General features: G+C 39.7%; 1 protein-coding gene and 1 long non-coding RNA gene across 14 annotated transcripts in view; one reads left to right on the top strand and one right to left on the bottom strand.

The window, feature by feature from the left end:
* Positions 1–22,903, bottom strand: part of BTBD9 (BTB domain containing 9) — a 476,623-nt gene that overhangs the window by 298,381 nt on the left and 155,339 nt on the right. The gene's annotated exons all lie outside the window — the stretch shown is intronic.
* LOC107975128 (uncharacterized) lies at positions 20,065–20,991 on the top strand. The gene is made up of 2 exons (XR_001718398.3): positions 20,065–20,255; positions 20,536–20,991. It is a non-coding gene; the product is annotated as an uncharacterized LOC107975128 (long non-coding RNA).

Here is a 22,903-nt window from a genome sequence, read left to right on the forward strand (position 1 = left end):
ATTATTTTGAAGTTCATCCATATTGTTGCATGAATCAATAGTTCATTCTTTATCATTTAGTATTTTATTGTACACAATAAATTAAAACACAATTCGTTTTATCTGTTGATGAACATTTTGGGTTGGTTCCAGTTTTGCATATTAAAAATGAAGCTGCTATGAACATTTACGTGTAAGTCTTTGTATGGGTATATGCTTTCTTTTCCTAGGGGTTAAATACCTAAGAGTGAAATGGCTGAATCATATGTAGGTATATGTTTAACTTTTTAGGAAACTGCCAAGCTGTTTTCCAATGCGGTTATACCATTTTAGATTCCCACCAACAGAGCAGCAGAGTGTTAGAGTTACAGTTCCTTCACATCCTCTCCAACATTTGGTATGGTCAGTTTTAAAAATTTTAGTCAAACTAGTAGGTATGTAGTGGTATCTTATTTTAGCCTTAATTTGCATTTCCCTAACATCTAATGGCATTGAATATCTTTTCATCTGTTTATTTGCCATTCATATATCCTTTTGGGTGAAGTATCAGTTCAAATGTTTTGCCTTTTTCCCCCTGAGGTGTTTTTGTTGTTGTTGTTGAATTGTAAGAATTCTTCATATGTTCTTTATTAGATATATGATTGCAAATATCTTCTCCCAGTTTGTAACTTATCTTTTCATATTCTTAAAAGTGTCTTTAGAGGAGCAAAAGGTTTTACATTTGAAGTCCAGTTTTCCAATTTTTTTCTTTTATGAATTGTTCTTTTGATGCTATATCTTAAATACGTTTGCCTAAAACAAGAGAAAACAAAGGTTTTCTCTTACATTTTCTTTTTCCTAAAGAAAGTTTATAATTTTAGGTATTACATTTAGATCGATAATCCAGTTGGGGTCAATTTTTGTCTATAATACAAGGAATGAATTTTAAGTTCATTTTTACATATGAATATCCATTTGTTGAAAAAATTTTCTTTTTTCCACTGAATTGCCTTTGCACCTTTGTTGAAAAGCAGTTGTCCATAATTGTGCGGGTCTACCTCTAGGTTCTCTATTCTGTTCCATTATCTTTTATATGACTACTATACTGTTTTGAGTAAGGTAGGTTTATAATATATCTTAAAGTCAGGTAAACGTTAAGTCACTAGTTTGTTTTTTTCAAATCCGTTTTGACTAATTTGGCTTCTTTGCATTTCTACATGAATTTGAAAATAAGCTTGTCATTTTCTTCAACAATGCCTGCTGGGATTTTATTGGAATTGCACTGAATCTATGGATAAATACGGGGGAGAACCAAAAACTTTACAATATTGAGTCTTCTGACCCATACACAATCTCTCTCTCCATTTATTTCTCTAAGCTTTTTTGTTTTGTTTTGTTTTGAGACAGGATCTCACTCTGTCGCCCAGGCTGGAGTGCAGTGGCGCCATCTCAGCTTACTGTAACCTCCACCTCCTGGACTCACACTATCCTCCCACCTCAGACTCCTGAGCAGTTGGGACTACAGGCACATGCCACCAAACCTGGCTAATTTTTGTATTTTTTGTAGAAACAGGTTGCCATGTTGCCCAGGCTGGTCTCAAACTCCTGGGCTCAAGTGATCTGCCTGCTGCAGCCTCCCAAAGTGCTGGGATTACAGGCATGAGCCGATGCGCCTGGCCTTGCACATCTTTTATCGGATTTTTCCCTTAAGTATTTCAAATCTTTTGATGCTATAATAAATGAGTTTTTAAAAATCAATTGTTGATTGTGGATAGCATACAGAAATACAATTGATTTTTGTACAGTGATTTGTATCCTGCCACTTGCTAAATTCACTTATTAGTTTTAGTAGCTTTTTTGTGGATTCCATTGAATTTTCTGCATAGACAATGATATTGTCTGAGAATTAAAAAGTTTCACTTCTTCCTTTCTAATTTGGATGCCTTTTACTTCTCTTCCTTGCCTCACTGCATTAGCTAGAACTTCCAGTACAACGCTAAATGGAAGACATGAAAGTGGATATCCCCAACATAGTCCTGACGTTAGGAGGAGAGAGTATGTAACTTTTGACATTAAGTTAGCTATTGAATTTCTAGAGATGCCCTTGATCGGTTTTAGGAAGTTTTCTTATGCTTCTAGTTTGCTGATATTTATTGGGAGTAGGTGTTGGATTTTACAAAATTCTGCCTTTATTAAGAAGATCACATGATGTTTAGTTTGTGTTATAAGCTCAACTGTGTTCCTTCTACCCCCTAATTCATACGTCACAGTCTTAAACCTTGGTACCTAAGAAAGTGACTGTATTTGGAGACAGACTTTAAAAAGGTAACTAGAATGGGCATGGTGGCTCACGCCTATAATCCCAGCACTTTAGGAGGCCAAGGCAGGTAGTTCGCTTGAGTCCAGGAGTTTGAGACCAGCCTGGCCAACATGGCGAAATCCCATCTCTACAAAAAATACAAAAATTAGCCAGGCATGGTGGCATATTCCTGTGGTCCCAACTACTTGGGAGGCTGAGGCAGAAGGATCATCTGAGCCGGAGATGCAGGGGTTGCAGTAAGCTGAGATCCCACCACTGCACTCCAGCCTGGGGAACAAAGTGAGACCGTCTCAAAAAAAAGGGATATTGAGTTAAAATGAGTTCGTTAGGGTAGGCTCTAATCTGAGAAGTGTCCTTATAAGAAGTGATTATGACACAGTCACACACAGAGGAGTGACCATGTGTGGGTACAGGAGGAAGGCAGCCATTTGCAAGCCAAGGAGAGAGAACACAGAAGAGATCAAACTTGCCAATGCCTTGATTTTGGACTTCTTTCAGACTCGTGAGAAAATAAATTTCTGTTGTTTCATCTATCTAATTTATGATATATTGTTATGGCAGCCCTGGCAAACTAATAGTTTTGTTAATTTACTAAGTGACATTGATTGACATTTGAGTGTTAAACCAGCCTTGCATTCATGAAAAAAAAAACCCCACTTGAAAGAGTTGTCCTTTTTATGGATTGTTGGGTTCAATTTGTTAAAATTTTTAAATTCTGTGTTCCATGAGGAATATTGTCTATAATTTTCTTTTCTTTTCTTTTCTTTTTTTTGAGACAGAGTCTCACTCTGTTGCCCAGGCTGGAGTCCAGTGGCACAATCTCGGCTCACTGCAACTTCCACTTCCTGGGCTCAAGCGATTCTCCTGCCTTAGCCTCCCAAGGAGCTAGGATTACAGGTGCCTGCCACCGCGCCTGGCTAAGTTTTGCATTTTTAGTAGAGATGGGGTTTCACCAAGTTGGCCAGGCTAGTCTTGAACTCCTGACCTCAGGTGATCTGCCTGCCTCAGTCTCCCAAAGTGGTGGGATTATAGGCTTGAGCCACTGCACCTGGCCTATAATTTTCTTTTTTTATAATATCTTTGTTTGGTTTTGGAAGTAGGGTAATGCTGGCCTCAGAGACTGAACTGGGAAATATTCCCTTCTGTTCAATTTTTCTAGAAGAGTTTATGTAGAATGGATATCATTTATTCCTTAAATGTTTAACAGAATTCATCAGTAAAGCCATCTGAGCCTGGTGTTTCTCTGTGGAAAATCTTTTAGCTTTAAATTCAATTTCTTGCCCATGTGGGGCGGCTCATGCCTATAATCCCAGAACTTTGGGAGGCCAAGGCTTTAATTCAGGAGTTCAAGACCAGCCTAGGCAACATAGTGAGACCTCATCTCTGCTAAAGTTAAAAAAAAAAATTAGCTGGGTATGGTGGTGTGTGCCTGTAGTCCCAGCTACTTGGAAGGCTGAGGCAGAGGAATCACTTGAGCCTGGGAGGTTGATGCTGCAGTGAGCCTTCATTGCGCTACTGCACTCCAGCCTGGGCAACAGATAGAGACTGTCGCAAAAAAACAAAAAATCAATTTATTTAATATATATGGGTACTCAGGCCGGGTGCGGTGGCTCACGCCTGTAATCCCAGCACTTTGGGAGGCCGAGGCAGGCAGATCACGAGGTCAGGAAATCGAGACCATCCTGGCTAACAGGGTGAAACCCCGTCTCTACTAAAAATACAAAAAAAAAAAAAAATTAGCCGGGCGTGGTGGTGGGCGCCTGTAGTCCCAGCTACTCGGGAGGCTGAGGCAGGAGAATGGTATGAAACCAGGAGGCGGAGCTTGCAGTGAGCTGAGACTGGGAGGCAGGAGAATGGCTTGAATCTGGGAGGTGGAGCTTGCAGTGAGCCGAGACCACGCCACTGCACTCCAGTCTGGGCGACAGAGCTAGACTCCATCTCTAAATAAATAAATAAATAAATTTTATATATATATATGTATTTCAGTTATTTATTTCTTCCTGAGTGACTTAGGTAATTTTTATCTTTTTCTTTCTTTTTTCCTTTTTTTTTTTTTTTTTGAGACAGAGTCTCACTCTGTTGTCCAGGCCAGAGTGCCGTGGTATGATCATGGCTCATTGCAGCTTCAACCTCCCAGGCTCAAGCAATCCTCTCATCGCAGCCTCCAGAGTAGCAGGGACTACAGATGCATGTCATCATGCCCAGCTAAGATGGGGGTCTCACTATGTTGTCCAGGCTAGTTTCAAGTTCCTGGTTTCAAGTGATCCTCCTGCCTCAGCCTCCCAAAGTGCTGGGATTACATGCATGTGAGCCACTGTGCCCAGCCAATAATTTTTATCTTTTAATAAATCTGTCCTTTACAACTAAGATGTCTAACTTATTAGCATAAAGTTGTTCATAGTACTCTTTATTAGTCTTTTAATATCTATGGAATCTGTACTGATGTCAGAATTTCTAAAGTTGACTGAAAATCTGAGCTCCATGCTTCCTTTTCCCTTTTTTTTTTTTTTTTTTTTTTTTTAGACGGAGTTTCACTCTTGTTACCCAGGCTGGAGCGCAATAGAGCTATCTTGGCTCACTGCAGCTCTGCCTCCCGGATTCAAGCAATTCTCCTGCATCAGCTTCCCGAGTAGCTGAGACTATAGGCATGTATCACTACACCTGACTAATTTTGCATTTTTTTAGTAGAGACGGGGTTTCACCTTGTTGGCCAGGCTAGTCTCAAACTCCTGACCTCAGGTTACCTGCCCTCCTCGGCCTCCCAAATTGCTAGGGATTACAGGCATGGGCTACCGCACCCGGCCCCTTTTCCTTCTTAAAGAAGGCAAAGCAGGTTTTTTGTGAGTTGTTGTTGGTTTGTGGTCTTGAACTAAAACTTCCCAGGTTCAAGTTATTTTCGTGTCTCAGCCTCCTGAGTAGCTGGGGTTACACGTGCCCACCACCATGCCCGGCTGATTTTTGTATTTTTAGTGGAGAAAGGGTTCTGCAATGTTGGCCAGGCTGGTATCGAAGTCCTGACCTCAAGTGATCCACCTGTCTCAGCCTCCCGAAGTGCTGGGATTACAGGTGTGAGCCACCGTACCCTTCCTCAATCACATTTTTAAGACAACTATATATCTGGAACATCACTCATGCCTAGAGAAGCTCTATTATTGATAAAATAAAAATCCCAAAATTCAAGTGCAATTAACAGCAACCAGTCTATGCATAACCAAACATACATGGAGAATCCACTAAACTTCAGTCAATAAATCAGGGAACATTTACATTAGAATGTGCTAATGAGAGAGCTGATTAAACAAAAATACAAATGGCAGATTTTCCTATTTGTGGTCCTGAATTAAAACAAACAAACAAAAAAGAATTACAGAATTAAAAGGAATTATTAAGACCATTTCCTAAAACCACAGAGAAAGAATGCCATAGAAAAGGATCTCATTCTATTTTTGTCCCTTTTAGCTTGGTTTTCAGAAACCGTCAGACGCTTCTTTTCCTCAAAGTTTCTTCCCCTACACCTAAGAGAGGATGTCTGTCATTTTTGCCTGAACAAATACAAAACTATCTGTTTCTGAATTTGTGTTCTGTTAGAGTCTATGTATACAAATACCTTAGAAATAAAACCAATGTAAAAATCAGAAATTACCTCCCCCCATATTAGACCACAATACCAACTTATATATTATTCAGGTATACTAGAGATAGTTGAACTCAGGTCACAGAAAGTTAGAGTTATAAGAAACTGCTGAGCAATCTGTTCCATTCATATCCATTGCTTCAGCTTGTACAGCATCAACTGAGAAGGTGATCTACGCCATGCACCACCATTCCACATTTCCACCTGCCTCTGGGACAAAATCACTGATAGCTTGCAGACACTTCAGTTACAATGTGTCCAAGAGATTCATCAATTCATCAAAATGCTTTTTCCTCCTTCCTCTTGACTTCTCTATTTCTATTCTGGCTCCACAATTTTCCTAAATTACCCAAGCTTAAAAATTTCATCATGTTTGACTCCACTCCTACTTCTTCACTCTTTCCATCCTCCTCTGTAGATTCTATTTCCAAAATGTCATTCAAATCTGAACTTTCTTTCATCTTTCCAAGTTCAGTGCCTCGTTATCATAGCTTACTTTTTTTTCTTTAAACGGCTTTACTTAGGTATTACTGGCATATATAAACTGCACATATTTAAAGTGGCTCTACCTTTGTTTTTTATAGGTAATTCCAATAGAATTTCTGAATTCCAATTTCTCTGTACCCTCTATCCTTCATTCTAATCTATTTTACTCATGGCTTTCCAGTACATTTTTCTTAAACTCTTGGCCTCAATTTTCCCACCTTGGCTTCCCGAAGTGCTGAGATTACAGGTGTAAGCCACCATGCCCAGTCCCCCAGCACATCCTTCTAAAGCACAGTTCTGACTGGGTAATTTCCTAGTTTTCAGTCTTCAAGATCAACTATCATGTAAATTCAACCCCTGTTGCATGGCATATTCAAAGTTCTATTCTGACCCCAACCTATATATCAACCTTATTTCCTAACATTCCCTACATACCTCGCACACACCTTATATTGCAGCCAAACTGAAGCACTTGTCATTTCCTAAATATGTCCTTTCTCACTCCTGTAACTTTTTCCAGAAATACATTTCTCTGCCTCTTCTGTCTAAAGAAATCCCAGGCATCTTTCAAGGCCTAGTATAAATATTGTAAGGAAACCTTCCCTGCAAATATGGGCTTCCTTCCTCTAAACTCCTAGAGCATTTGTACTTCTATTACCTCACTTAATACACACTGCTTTATTATTTTGCATCTATCAAATTGTAAGCCCCTTGAAGGCAGAAATCATGTTTTATTCTCCTCTGTAACTCTCAAGTTTCCCTAGGATAGTCCTTTAAAATTCAACTCAAAAGAGATCAAATCATCTACTATATAGAGTATACCCAGAAAAGATACTCAAACATTTGGTGAATGAACCAATGAATGAATATCACAACCTTAGAATATAAAACTTTCTTAATAAAATAACATTTACAGACAGAAATACAGTTTCTATATCCCTCCTCAAAGGTTGCTTTACCTCTCTCTGAGCAAAGCTTCTCTCAGCCTCACTCCCCATCCAAAATATTTAACTTTGACTATGTAGGGAAAATCCCCAGAGGACAGATTTGGGACTCAGAGGATTATTAAAACATTTGGAAAAACCCATGAAAAGAATTTCAATCCTTACTAAGGAAATAAAATATCACTTGTCAGTCCTACTAATCTTGTTGGTATGTTTCTAAAAATCTAAAGTTGCATTAAAAAAAAAGGCCTATTTAGAAATGTGTGGATGGTCAACAAATAAATAATCTGAATGAGGCAAAAGCAGTGGATGGCCTACCTCACCATATTTCACTGACTTTCAATAGTGCTTTTATATCCCTCAGCTCCAAATAAAAGTGTCTAGGAACTTTCTTAACCATGCGTCCTGAGGAGTACAAAAAGGGGTATTAGGGCATTTAAGGAACCCACTCTCTTTTTTTTTTTTTTTTTTTTTTTTTTGAGACAGTCTCGCTCTGTCGCCCAGGCTGGAGTGCAGTGGCATGATCTCGGCTCACTGCAACCTCCGCCTCCTGGGTTCCAGCAATTCTCCTGCCTCAGCCTCCAGCGTAGCTGGGACTACAGGCACATGCCACCACGCCTGGCTAATTTTTTTGTATTTTTAGTAGAGACGGGGTTTCACCGTGTTAGTCAGGATGGTCTCGATCTCCTGACCTCATGATCTGCCCGTCTCGGCCTCCAAAGTGCTGGGATTACAGGCGTGAGCCACCGCGCCCGGCAGGAACCCACTCTTAAAATACCCTGTATGATTCATGGCATCATAGCCTCCTTGTCACTTAAGAGACTTTGTTAGAGGACCGTTACACAGATACCAGGATTTTGTCGTCTGAGTAGTTTTAATTTGAATTGCGCAAATATCACTTAATTTTCACCTTGAAATATAGCACCTCTATTCCACAGCCACATCTTTTGTCCTTTCAATAAACTCTCACACTCACTTTCATTTATTATATGCCACATACTCTTTCAGACTTGAGATACTTGGAAGCCATACAAAATATCTTAATACTTAATTCAAAATTGAGCACGTACACAAGAATTTAGAATTACCTCAAAATTTTATCACTGTCAGAAAATACTGTAAAATACTTCCTTAGAAAACAAAAGACATCAAAATAACATCCTGGAGACCAGACTGATCCTCCTAACACCAACAAGTTCCAAAGAGAAAACAGAGAAAGAAAAGAGAAGGAAAATTTTAGTGAGTGGTAAATTTCAATTCCTTATTAAAGACATAAATATGTTTTGTTGCCAGTAATTTTTAAGGTCTCTGCAGACTGTGTGCTTTGCAGTTGTTAAACGGGCTTTGTTCTCTTTTCTACAAGAACAGAAAAAATAACCACGGGAGGACAGAAAATAACCAAGTGGAGAACCTAGCCATGAAATGCAGTCCAATCTTCACATTTATCATCCTGGCCAGTACAGGCCTGTGTATGCACTGGCCAAACTTAGATGGGAAGACAACCATGATCCTGGCCACAGAAGTGCATCTAGCCAAAAGATGTCTTGTTCTTGAAAATGGAAGCATAGGTTGAAGACGGACTGGATTATAACTCAGGGAATTGCACACAATGTCCTGTCTGGACATAAAGGTTGATTAGGGAGGGTTGGTTTTATTGTGAACTCAGAAAAAAGGACCTTTGTGGAAATCCTTCAGATACCATCCCATTTATCCTAGTGATCTACTGGTTAGCTTTCAGAAAATGCTTTAGCATTTTAATGTGAACATTTTTGAAGTTTCTAAGTCAAACAACCAACAAGAGAAGAACTGGCCTTCTCAACAAGAGAAGAGTGTGTACCTCTGCAGAGCAGCTGATGATAGCATGAGCCATCTAAAGCATGAGCAGCACTCTGCTGATAAAGCACCCTTCACACTTAGTCTGCCTTCAGAAGAGAGGAGCATTAGAAGCCCTCCTGCCTCAGTCCAACAGGCCAAGCAAAATGCCAGTGAGTATCAACTGGAAAGTGCCACCTCAGAAGCCTTTAAAATCACATTTAATTATACGATTCACTGCTGCTTCTTTAACATGCACTGAACGAAGTAGTAAATTAGAAAAGAGCAGTTTTCCAAGATTCATTTGCTACATTAAAATTCTTTGGGAGTTGTTTATAAAAAATCTCCATCGCAAGATGATGACTTTTGGAGCTCTAAGGAACATGTAAATAGAGGATGGTAAACTTACCATAGCATCACTATTTTAGGGGCAGAACCAATGGCCTTAATTTTCTGCAAATGTACTTTAAATAAGTTGTAAGGTATTCCATTTATAAAAATGGCTATCAAACCTTAACATACCCTTGAAAAGAGATAAAAGCTCAGCTCTGGGTGACCTAATTGGCAACTTACATCAGTCTATTTTTAAGGCACAATAATCATTTCAACTGGCTAACAAGTAGCAACTTTGGGTTTACTAGGTGGTACTCGGCAGTGATGCTTCCATCAAAGCAAGGAAGATGAGGTCAGTGCACAGTTTGCCTCACCCAAGGAATCCGACCCACTAGGACCTCAAGAACAAAACTAACTTGTATAACTAAGATTAACCCACAATCCACTTCTTTCCCTCATTTTTACTAATGAAAGGCAGGTTTAGAGCTCAGAATAAATATAGGTAACAAGTCTAAGTGACTTGTACTGACTAAAGGTTTTTCGTTGTTGTTGTTGTTTTAAGCAGGGATGAGTTCTCACTATGTTGCCCAGGCTGGTCTCAAACTCCTGGCCTCAAGAGATCCTCCATCTCAGCCTCCCAAAGTGCTGGGATTACAGGTATGAGCCACTGTGCCCACCTGTGACTGAAGTTTGCTCAAAATGATCCACAGAAGCTCTTCCAAAGCCCTACACCTTTCATCCCTGAATCGTCTCCTCCAGCTCAAGGTCACCCAGAGAAAGAAACTAAAATGTCATTACTTGGAATTATGTCTCTTCATTACCAAAAAGAAGATCCAACTTATGTTATTTCTGGCCCATTTAATAAATATTTTTTGAAGGTAAAAACATGGTCATTGAAGCAATAATGATTGCCTCTTTTGAGCTGAATATATTTGCAATTTCAGGCCTCTATAAGCCAGTTAGAAATACAGGGAATACATGAAATAACAGAGCTTCTCTGAACATTCTGCAAGATTCCACTTTGCCTCTGTAGAAAACGTGGGTATTATATGTAGATTTTCTGCAAAGTGCTCTGAAAATTCCATAAATCCCATCCTGCAGGGATTTCACTTTTCTGTAGCCTTTCCACCACACTTGTATCCTATCCCCGCTAAATATATGCTGCAATACCAACATTTCCATAGACAAAGCACTGCACACTAATAAAACACAACACTGTTTACATACAGTGCAAATATATAACATATTTTTAGCATAGGTTAGGAGCAATATTTTTAGATGGATGGAGCCTGCAGTGCTATTAGTAACAAACTTCTACTGTAAATTAGTGGCCTAAATAGAAATTTATGTTCCATAAAACCCAGCATGAAACAATAAGTTAGAAATATTTAAATAACATTTTACAGAGTGTTAAGCAGCAAGTGCAACTGTGTCAGGCTGAGTTGGTTACTGAAAAGGAGAGTTGGGCACTGTCATAGAAAGGTCCCCAAGCAGCAAGATGATTCCTTGGTCTTTTATATAACTTAAAAAAAATTATATATGAAATCCAGATTTGCCATACTAGTATGTCAAAGGTAGCCTACATGTTGAAAACAAGTAAAAAATAACCAACCAGTCCAGGAATAAAATGTTGCAACTTCTACAGACAAAAGGCCAAATGGCACCTACGGGAGATGGGATTTTGGTTCCTACCTTCATTCGTTTTCTAAAAATATGCTAGGCCTGCAATGTGAAAAGATGAGCTTATATCTAGGTAGGCCTTTCTAAGATCTATAATCCTGCTCAAGTCATAATCAAGCCCACTCTTGCATTACTCACATTTCACAGAACAAAGAATATTTCTATGATTTCTTGGGGGAAAATCAGCTTCCAATTTAAATGTATCTTTGCTCTTCTGCAAAATACCAAGATTTTAAACACTGTATTCAAAATCTAATATTGTAAGCCTGATACTATGGTTGGATCCTGTGAAGTATGTGAAAACACCATGGAAGCTCCTTAAATTTGTAATTTAGATATTTTTCCAAAATAATGGAAGTGAGGATTGGCTGGGGAGGTAAGGAAGGAAGAAAAGGTCCAACTTCTGTTTCTCTTCCAAACAGAACAAGAAGTCTTCAGGGATTCAGTAATAGAGATGACAGAATGCCATGTCTTCAAGTGAAAATAAAATGATAGCTTTCTCTCTTCTGTTTATCCATCTGCAATTCAGTAGGACAAATGCAATACTCTTTTTAAAAAATGGGCTCTGGAACCTCAATAAAAAGAAGTGAGTTCTCTGATTCATAAATAATGTCCCCAAATAAGAAATAAACAATAGTTTTGGGTTATGGTTTTGTTTTATTAAGGCAGGAGATTGGTACTGGCATGCTGATTTTTTCCAATGGATTATCCAGTTTTCATCCTTAAATTCCACATGCCTAAAATTGGATTCATTTCTTTCCCAATCTGACTTATCTCTTTGCCTATTTCTGTCAGTGCTACTTTAATTCTACCAACCGTCTAAATTAAAGCCCTCATTCATCACTTCTGATTCCTACTCTGCTCTTATCGGTAGAACCAATATGGAAGCTCAGTAAGAGTACAAATCCTAAGTACACTGGGATGGTGTCTCTTATTCACCTTTCATTCATTCTTTCGCCCCTACCATATGACAAAGACAGTGATAGGTACTGGGTAAAAGTGAACAAAACAGTCACAATCCCTGCCTTCATGGAGCTTACAATCTAGTAGAGAAGACATACATTAAATAAAGATATAATAATAAATTGTGATAAGTGCTTGAAAGAAAAATACTTGGTATGGAGGAATTAATTAAGGGGTGCTGGTAGTCAAAAAGGCTTCTCTCTGGTAGTAAAAACTGAGCTGAGACTAAAGGGTAAGTATAACATATAAGTAAGCTAGGTGAAGACTAGGGGAAGAGTATTCTAGAAAGAAAGGCAATGTGTTGGGAAACCCTAAGATAGGAAAGAGCTTGGCACACTTTAGGAAAATGCACAAAAGGCCAATAAGGCTGGAGTATTTAATAAATGGGCAGTACAGTGGCCTTGTAGACCATATTAAGAAGTTGGGTTTTATCTCATACTTCCATATAATGAGAAGCTTAATGGGTTATGTACATGATCTGATTTATGTCTTAAAAAGAACACTCTAACTGCTGAGTAGAAAATGGAGAGAAGAAAAGATGGAAACAGGAAAACTAGTTATGGGGCTACTGCAGTAGTTCTGGAAAGAGCTGAGGCTGGGCGTGGTAGCTCGTAACTGTAATTCCAGCACATTGGGAGTTGACGTGGGCGGATCAACCGAGGTCAAGAGCTTGAGACCAGCTCGGCTAATATGGTGAAATTCTGTCTCTACTAAAAATAGAAAAATTAGCCAGGCGAGGTGGTACATGCCTATAATCCCAGCTACTCAGGCGGCTGAGACAGGAGAATTGCTGGAACCTGGGAGGCAGAGGTTGCACGAAGCTGAGATGGCACCACTGCACTACAGCCTGGGCAAAAGAGTGAGACTCTGTCTCAAGAAAGAAAAAACAGAACGGAAAAGAAAAGAAGAGAAGAGAAGAGAAAAGAAAAAGGAAAGAGCTGAGAGTGACCTGAACTAATCAAAGCCATCTTCATTCCCAGGGCCTAGCACAGCTCCTGGTTCATACAAATAAATGAATCAATACCAGCATCAGTTCTCAAAGCTCTTTTTTAATAGTATTTCCACTTGTTCCAGCATAGAGATATCCTCCTGTCTCTTTCTTAAACATAATTACATTCATTTCCAGGGCCAAATTTTTAGTCCACATCATGATTAAAAAAAATTAGATGATCTCTAATGCCTATAATTTGAAGTTCAAACTCAACTGCCACATTCAACTCCATATGAAAGTAAAGTATACTTTTAAAAAAAATCTCAATCAGATAAATAAGCAAAAATTTATATACAAGAATATTCATCAGAGCGTTATTTACAACAGCAAAACAGAAACTATATGTGCTTCAATATAGGAAAAGTCAAATTATGGTACCTCTATATAATGAAACACTATACACCCCTCGAAAATGTTTTCAAGGAACATTTAATAATGTAGGGAAAAGTAAAACAATGTTAAATGAAATAAGCAGAATATAAAACATACATAATATGATCTGAAGTTCAATTTTAAAAAGAATACATACATATACACATGGCCAAAAAGAAGTAAAATGAAGTACTGAATTAGTGGTCTACGGACTATAAGATTATGGGTGATTTTTACCATCTCAATCTTTTTCTATTTTCCAAATTTTCTTCAATAGTAATACTTATATTCTCAGAAAATCTCCTAGTAACAGTTACATTTAAAAGGAAAAAACATCTTCAGCTGGATCCACATTGCTGTCTCCATCTTTGTTCAAATCTGTGGCTGTGTTTCCTACAGCCCAGCTTCCACCATTGCCTGAACATAGCATATTCCTGCTCTGCAGCTATGGGTCTGTGAGGCTTCCCTCAGCATCTCAAAGCCTGCTCTCAACATTTACTACGCAAAGCACTAATCTGACACAACATATGCTGCCTTTAGCTCTCATCTTCTCTGTCCAATTCACTGTTTTCTGGTTTTTTGTCCTTCCCCACAGCACCACGCACAGCATCATCCTATACAGGAATGTAATATTTGTTGACTGCCCAGAATGAACAAGTTATTCCAATATAAGGGCCACAATTTGGTTCTGAGAAGAACAGCATACCCATGATCTCTTGGGTCTCTGCTGTTTTTCAGCCAAAAGCTGCTGCCATACTTCCCCGTTTGAACCACGGACTGATAGGGCAGGGAAGAGACTGGAGAGGAGGTCAGCTCAACCCCTGAAATGAACACTGAGTTCTAAAGGTCCAGAGAGATTCTCTGAGAGTCTCAGAGAATCTGAGCCAGGCCTGGAAACACGATGGCTCTAGATTCAGTGGTCTTATTCCCAGTCTGTTCTATGGCAGCTCACTCCAAGAGCTCTTCTCCCTAACTCTTCAAAGAATGTAAACTGGCAAATTAAGTCTGGAAATCTCCATTCGATTTCCTGAATGTCCATTTGGCAGGCTGGAAAAAATTAATTTGGGGTTGCCATTGTGTTTTTCACTCTGTATAATTTAACCGTTAAATATCAAAGGTTCACTGAAGTAAATGAAAGTAGTTTTTAAGCTTAACGGTTAGACACTTTAAAAATTGTTTTCAAGGCAGCACAGCACAAAGGCCAGAATCATCGGATCACAAATTCCTCCCAGGGATATAAAATTAAAAGCATAATTCAGTGTACTTGTAAGGCTACATCTTCCCTTCTCACATCCTTGGAATAAATGAATGCAGACCTGAGTGAAGCCAGGGTGCATAACATGTGCTTATGAGCCAGCCTGAAAAGTACACATTTCACAACTCCAGGAAGACATATTAAAGTCACTGATGAATAATTATTCTGATAAAGCTCTAAGATCCTATGAGGTTAGGCTGTGATTTGAGTTGACAGCTTTGCTTATAAACATTGGTTCTAAAAAATACCAATTAATGATTCATTTGAATCCTGCTTTGCTCTGATACTGTCCAAATTCTGGCATTTCATGTCATGTCGTCGTCTTTTACCATATAAACTTCAGTTTTATCAAGGCAAAGACAGTAAAAAATACTTTCAAGTAAAAATAATACAAATAACAAAGGATCTATTTTACTGTTGTGAACTCTGACAATTTCCTCTTTGCATTAAAAAAGATAATAAGTGTCAAACCAGTTATTATAACACATGACAGCTTCAGAATAGAGACAGCGTATCCAGCTTTATATTATTCAGTATAGACACATGGGAAAAGAGCAAACAGTTTTTCTAACAGATTTCTCTGCCTCAATGCCAATATGGCAAATAATCATAGGAAAATGTTATTACTATACCTAATTTTCCCTTGGAGCTTTTAAATAGAAACTTTTGTTAACTGATTTTTAAAATATGCACAGGGAGTGAGGACAGCAACAACACTACATGGGGCCCTGCCAGTGACATTCAGGCTTCAGAGAGGTGACACCTGGGATGGGTGGGGTTCTGAAGATTAATAAGGGCTGAGGACCAGGGGATGCATGACAAAGACAGATGTCTATCCTAAAAGGGAAGAGCTCCTGAAATGGCATGAATTCCACTGAGGGAGAAGTTGGGGAAATGAAATGAGAAAGCTTAATCTGCGCTTTCTTTCTCTAATTACTGGGGATGACAATCAAAATTAGAGGAGAGTAAAGTAATCCAGATGTACAAGGAACAGAAGCAAAATGAAGTAGTTAAAGACATTTTATTAGAGACTAAGAGCGATTCACTTCAACTAAGTGTTACCTAGTACCTACTATGTGCTAGCTGTAACATCGAAATACAATTGAATAGACAGGGCTTATTTTGTAAGAGCAAACTCTCATCTACAGGACATGCCAGGGGCAGAATCATGCTTACAATAAGATGCTCAGAAGCAAGACTGTCTTTTCCTTTATACCTAAAAAAGCTTGTTTAGCAAACAGAGTTATCTTTATCTGAAATGCTTCTAATCCTGTGCTTTGTATTTATATCCATACCTTTTAGATAAGACCTACTTTATTGCCAATTCTCACATTTTACTGAGCTAACGAGCAGTATCTATATTTGCTGATTTTATTTTCTGTCACCCTAGTGTTATCATAACTTAATGCTATCAGGGAATAGGAAAGAATCAATGCTGATTATAGTTAAGAAAGCGAGGATGAAAGCAATACGAACTGGGGGTATTTGAATTTGTAAAGCCTCTACAGGAGGTCTTCTTATCCTCTCATTTAAGAATCACTCACTTAACTCAAACTGAGCAACGATGCCACGAACACATCAAGTAAAGCCATCAGTGGCTCTGTGGTGAGGCAGCATGGTTTAGTGGAAAGAGAATTCACACAAGGTCTTTAGAGTCAGGTGAACCCGTTTTTGAAATCTGGCCCCATCACTTTTTAAAAACGGTGCAACCTCTCTGGGCTTCAATTTCTTCATCTGTAAGAATGAGAATACCCCTGCTGCCACAGGGATGTTATACAGGATTAGGTAAGACAAAAAGCATGTGTGAGTGCCTAAGAGGAAGTAGCATGTGGTCAATACATGCTGTTTCCTCTCTTTTCCCTCAACTGCTTCCTACCAGGAAGGGGGAGGGGGTCAGAAGTTTAAAAATTTTACCACCAGTCTCTGATTATGTGCGTATATATGTGAGGAGAAACATGTGCAAAGGAAGGTTATGTATTTCTGAGTACTGGGCTCTCATGAGCTTTGCCACCTTTAAAATATTTTGGTTTTATTTTATTGATTTGACTATCATATTAGCTTACTCATATATATCATCTGACACATCCATTTACTGGTCTTTTAAGCATCTCTGGGCATGTGGATGCTTGAAAAATAGTTTATTAGTATGATTTGACTATCTCTATCTTGTCTCCTATTTTTTTTAGAGAATTACATGGCCGGCAGTGAGGATGGTGTCAAATCTCATCAGTCATCTACAACCACTTTCTCTGACCCTTTCTGCATCATTGAATTTGACTCCCTTTCTTCCCATACTCTCCTTAGAGGACCTAAGAGGAAATGTGCATGGGCAGACAAAACAGAAAACTAAAGGAGGGAAGATAAGTGGGTTCTTGGCTTCCGGAAGGATTCTGACCCACTTCACTTGCCTTCAAATTCTGTGTGAATTTATTTCAGAAGCTACAGGGAAGAGCTAAGAAATCCTGTTTTCCTTGGAGAAGGGAAGAAACAAATGCCAGATTAAAACTCAGAGGAAACTCTGGAAATTATAAGTGAGGCTGCTACTATATAATGACCAAGTCGCCTTGGTATGTCTTGTGAGCTAAAATTCCATTTCACTTTTATCATATATAAAACCAGGATTATAGCTCCAGGAGGAGCTACAATCTGTGTCCTCTTTGGTCTATCTGAACATCCCAAATAGTATCACAGTCTACCTGAAGAAGTGCTGCTGAAATAGACTGACAATGCTTCAATTATTTTGGCTGCAGGCAAAGACAAAATAAGTCTCAGGAGTTCTCCAAAAGCTCAAAAAGTTCTCTGTAAACTATGCTGTTATCAAATGGAAACTACAAGAACGCGACCAACACCACAGGAGGAGAGATTTCCCTGGGCTTTGCTCTGGCTATGAAAGAGTTTCCAAATATACAATGAAAAGTCAGTGGAACCTGACAGGGGCCCAATGTGGAGCACAGGGGTTCAGACACACAACCCCTCCAGCTCCTCTCCCGACGGCTTCCCACCCACTGAGCACTGGCCAAACCCTGGTTAAGCGAGCACTGACCTTCCTGTTTATCTGATAATCCACACAGTGTAGATGGGAAAAAATTGAAAGATAGAAAGGAGGAAGCATAAAAAAATCATTTCCTCAATGTTAGTAAAAACATAAATTGGTTACATGACAAACATGAGGTGGTGATTATGTTAATGGTACAATGGCAAAGTTATTACAATCTTTGGAAGAAAAAAAAAATCCCATTTCTTCAAAACTTTCCAACATTTTAAAATCCAAGCCCAGGCTTGAATCACTGCTTTATGAGGTAACACTCCCTTTCTGACTGCATCTGTGTGACTGGGCCACCAAGTCCCACTGATGTAGTTGGTATTACTACTGCTCAATCAACACCTCTCAGAACAACAACTTTCACTTCAGAATCCAAGCCTCAAGTTATAGGGGGCACTAAAATCTTTTTTTATTTTTATTTTTAAAAGACAGGATCTGGCTCTGTCGCCCAGGCTGGAGTGCAGTGGCGTGATCTCGGCTCACTGCAACCTCCACCTCTCGGGCTCAAGCAATCCCGCTGCCTCAGCCTCCTGAGTAGCTGGGACTACAGGTGTGCACCATCATGCCCAGCTAACTTTTGTATTTTTGGTAGAGAAAGGGTTCCGTCATGTTGCCCAGGCTGGTCTGGAACTCCTGGGCTCAAGCGATCCTCCTGCCTCAGCCTCCCAAGGTGCGGAGATTACAGGCATGAGTCACTATGCCCAGATGAGCACTAAAATCTTTAAATAAATGCTCTTTTCTATAGACTGCTAGAGAAATAGAAGGGAAAAAAGCAATACAATACTTAAGATTTACTGGAGAAGTACTACTGGGAATTGAGGGGAGAGTGTACTCTTTGGAAACAGATAAACGTAGCTCTGAAACCCTGCCTTGCTCCTTGCTAGCTGCATGATTCTGAGCAAGCTTCTTGATACTCAGCTTCCTCATCCATAAATACGGGGAGCAATGCACTTCCTTTGCAGGGCTCTTGTGGGCTGAGAGACAGCATGCATTCAACACTCAGAGTACCTCTCCTTTGCCAGTGCTCAATAAACAGTAGCTCATCTCTGCCATTCCTGGAGTTAAGGCAGAAGACCCACAGTACAGCACTCTGCTTAGGAGCTCTTATGAAAGTGTAGGTCAGATTGGTGCAAGTCCTGTCAAATGGGCATTGGTGGGTTACACAATCTGCTTTTAGCCTCTCATTTAAATTAAGCATGGGCCAGAACATCAAACTCTTTTCAAGAAATCAGTGCTTTAACTGGGACCCTGAGACTACCTCCATGCAAAGTAGTATATAAGTAAAAAGCTCTAATTTTGCTTGTAGCTCAGCTATAGAACACACCAAAACCCCCCACCAAACCCACTGTTCTAAGTAATGGAAGTGTACTCTGAGAACCATCTGAAAAGAAGCCTGACAACTTGCCTGTCTTATTCCCCACCTGACCTCAATCTTTCTTCCTCTGAGTGGATGATTCCAGTGCCAGTTTTAGATCCAGTGCCTACCCAAGTTTTGGCGCTTCCCAAACAGACTGTAGTGTTGGTAGACAGCATATAGCCATCACACAGGCTGACACTAAGAGATAATGGGTATGAATGTGCGCTCTGTGCAAAATCCTCATGGGGAAGGAAGGCAACACCTGGGTACCTTTGGCAATGTAAAAATTCTCTTCTTTTAAAAATGCTCTTTAAACAAAGAGCTTCATATCTAGACTCAAAAATGCCTTTCCATCAGTATCAGCTTCTCCCAGGTAAAAGGAAGTGAAGACAGAAACAATGGAAATCCCATTGAGTAGGGAGAGGCAAAACAGAAAGGTTTATTCTAACATGAGAGGAGCCCATGATGATGTGAAAGGGAAAGAAGAGAGAAGAATGGCATATAACCTGGAAGATTCAAGTACATTCACAGATAGATACTTTCCCAAGGTGTGCAGGAATCTAGCCCTTCTTCAAGGAGACAACCATAGCATCATATAATTCAAATTAATTCCTTTCTGAATGAGAGCTGAGTAACAAAGACAAAACTTGGCAAGATGGCACAGCACAGTGAGTGCAAAATTGTATTCCCAGTTGATACTTGGTGAGATGTTAGGTTGTCAGCTTAATGTAAAATAAAATGAGGCCGCACATCGTAAAGTGTTTTGAAAAGTAAAAATCCAAGGGAGATATGAAGGCAGCATTTTAATGAGTCTAGAGAAAATGAACTCCAGGGTGAGCAGCTCTGCTCGCGACCTCTTTTCAGTTGGTATCCCATAGGCCTCTGGGAAGCGGGGCACATGAGGGAGGGGCCAGTGCCTGCCTCCACACTACCCCCTCTCCCCTAATGAGGCTGGCAGCACCATTTGCTAGCACCTGGCAGATGAGAGAGAAAGAAAACCTGGTGTGGAGACCCCCATCCATTAAAGGCAAGAGAGTGAAAAGTGGGAGAGAAAGCTCCCAAGTTCAACAGCAGTGACCTAGGGTCATGCAGTGAGGACTTACAAAGGTATAAAAGCTTCTTTATTCAGGTGGTTCCTTTCAGCGCAACTTATTTCATGATGCTTAATGCAGGCAGTTAAAAGAACAGTTCAGTTGAATATAACTTACACTACGTCACACAAATCTGGAGTGCCCAAGGAACATTAATTTCAGGGAACACACTGAGATTATAACCAGCCTTTTTGCCAGGGGCAGCTTGTAACTCAGAAAGTCATGTTTCATTTAGGATGTGCTGTATAATGTTGAAGGGGAAAGTAACTATTTTGTTTTGTTGTGTTTCTTCCCAGTCCAAGAAGAAAGCATTTGGAGAAGTGCTACACATGCTCAACTGAACTTCCTGTCAAATTGTTCTCACTCGTTTTGGCACAAGTCTGCTTAAGCCATCTCTCATTAACATTTACTCTTGCCCGAAGCCCTCTATGCCCCCAACCCCTGCTAATCTTCCACAAGCAAGCTGATCACACTGGGATTTCCTTTTCCCAGACACGTTTGATTCTCACTTTCTCCTGAACCTAGAAATGTGCTTCCCACCAAAGCATGCCAGGCACTAATTCATCCCTACTGAAAGGGGCTGCTAAAAGCGCATCTTCTTCCAAATGGTAGTGAGGTGATCCTTTCTCTTTCTTTTTTTTTTTTTTTTTTTACTTTTAGCTACCCCTCAATTCTGGTGTTCAGTAACAATGTATTCCACTTAAAAGAGAGAAATCATATTAATTATTCTAAGATATAAACACTTAATTTTATTCATGCTCTTGAATTACTTTCCTTTCTACCGCATGTTTGTGTAGCTGTTATATGAGTCCTTTCTACTGATGTAGCTGTCATTCCTTCAACTCAGTTCTTGCCAAACACTGAGCTATGTCTGGAGATACAAAGATAACTACTCTTGTTGAAGAGATGCCAGTTTAGTGGGGGAGACAGACATGTAAACAGATCTGTATCTGAGATAGATGGCCTGGGTAGGAAAAGAATATATATAGCACAAATAACTCAGTGGACCTGCAAAAACAGAGCTTGAGGCCATGATATACCACAAAGACCCAGCAAGGCACAAGCACTGTCAACATGAAGGTAAGGCTTCCATTTTTGCCTCTTTCAATCTGGGTACATCTATTCTACATACTCTGCCTTTCCTCCTGTTACAGGAAAAGAAGGAACCTCAATTCTACCTAAAGTCAATCTTCTCCTTGAGCTAGAGATCCAGCCCCTCTCCCATAATGAGGTACACGGCCCCTACAAAGATCCACTCTCCTGCATTATCAAATCCTCCCTCCCTGTGGTATCATTCCAGTCCACACACACACATACCTTAACATCATCCTCCCTTGACCCTAGGTCCCCCTCCATCCTCTTCATCATTTCTCTGCTTCCCCTCCCAGTGATACTTTATCTTCTACATGTATTGCTACCCCTATTCCCTCAGCCTCTATTCCCTTCTCCCTTGACTCCACTGAAATGGCTTTTAAAGGACACCACTAAGCTCTATCTTGCTACAACCAGGAGTCGATTTTCTGTTACCTACTGCCCTCTCCCATCTCCGCTCCTCATACCGAAAGACTGACTTTTTAAGACTTCCATGAAAATGTTGTCCTTGTTTTCTTCCTGCCTCACTGGCAGCTCCTTCCCAGTCTCTTGTATTCACTTTTCCTTGCCCACCTGCTGTCTCGTCTTCCCTATAGTCCATTCTCACACTAGATCACACTAGAATTATCTTTCAAAAATCTCAACTACCATCACCTGGTTTAAACCCTTCTATGGTTTCCCAACATCCTTAGAATTCCACACTATCAAGTCCCTGTAGGACATGGCTCCTGTCTACCTGTCTGCCCTCATTGCTAAACATACCTTCCTCCCAACACCCTACAGACTATCTACCCACCAGATTTCAGAAACACATGGCCTTCTTTCTGTTCCTCAAAAACCCCAAGCTAGTTCCTACTTCACAGCCTTTACTCTTGCTGTTCACTAGCCTGGAACACTTCTCCCTTAGATTGCTGCATTGCCAAGCCAACTTCTTGTAATTCAAGTTTTGGCTCAACTCACTTCCTCAGAAAGGCCTTCCCTGACTGTTCTGCTCAAGTGCTCCTTCCCCAAACTCAACCACTGGCTAGCTTATTCCCCCATTCCAATTTTGTCAAACTATGACTAGTCAGTATCATATTTATTTCTTTACATCTCATTTTTCTCTCTCTCCTACTACAGTGTAAACTGCATTAAGCAACAACTTAATCTCGTTTACTGCTATATGTCTACTTCCAGGCACAGTGTTTAGTATATTGTGGGTGCTCCGTAAACATTTTACTCAACGGATAAATGAAATGACGATGAAATCCTTGTTTAGAATCCCGTGTTCAGCTCTTTGCTCTTCAACTGTAGACATGCACAGAAGCATAAAGGTGAGACATAATAACTAGTGCACAGGGAAATCAGACCTATGAAACTAGAACTAGAATTACTAAGGAAGTGTTATATTTTTATTCTTCAGGGGTAATCATTAGTTGTTTTTTAAATGTCTAATGAGGATTAAATAAAAAGAAATGGATTAAAGGTTCAGCAGATGGGCGAAAGTTCTAGAGTAGATAAAATGTGGGTTAGATTTATAAAAACACTTCCTGGGACTGACTACTATTTGAGATTATAATCAGTTCCTGAAGA

This window comes from Pan troglodytes, chromosome 5 (assembly GCF_028858775.2).
Source record: "Pan troglodytes isolate AG18354 chromosome 5, NHGRI_mPanTro3-v2.0_pri, whole genome shotgun sequence".
In the NCBI taxonomy this organism is placed as follows: Eukaryota; Metazoa; Chordata; class Mammalia; order Primates; family Hominidae; genus Pan; species Pan troglodytes.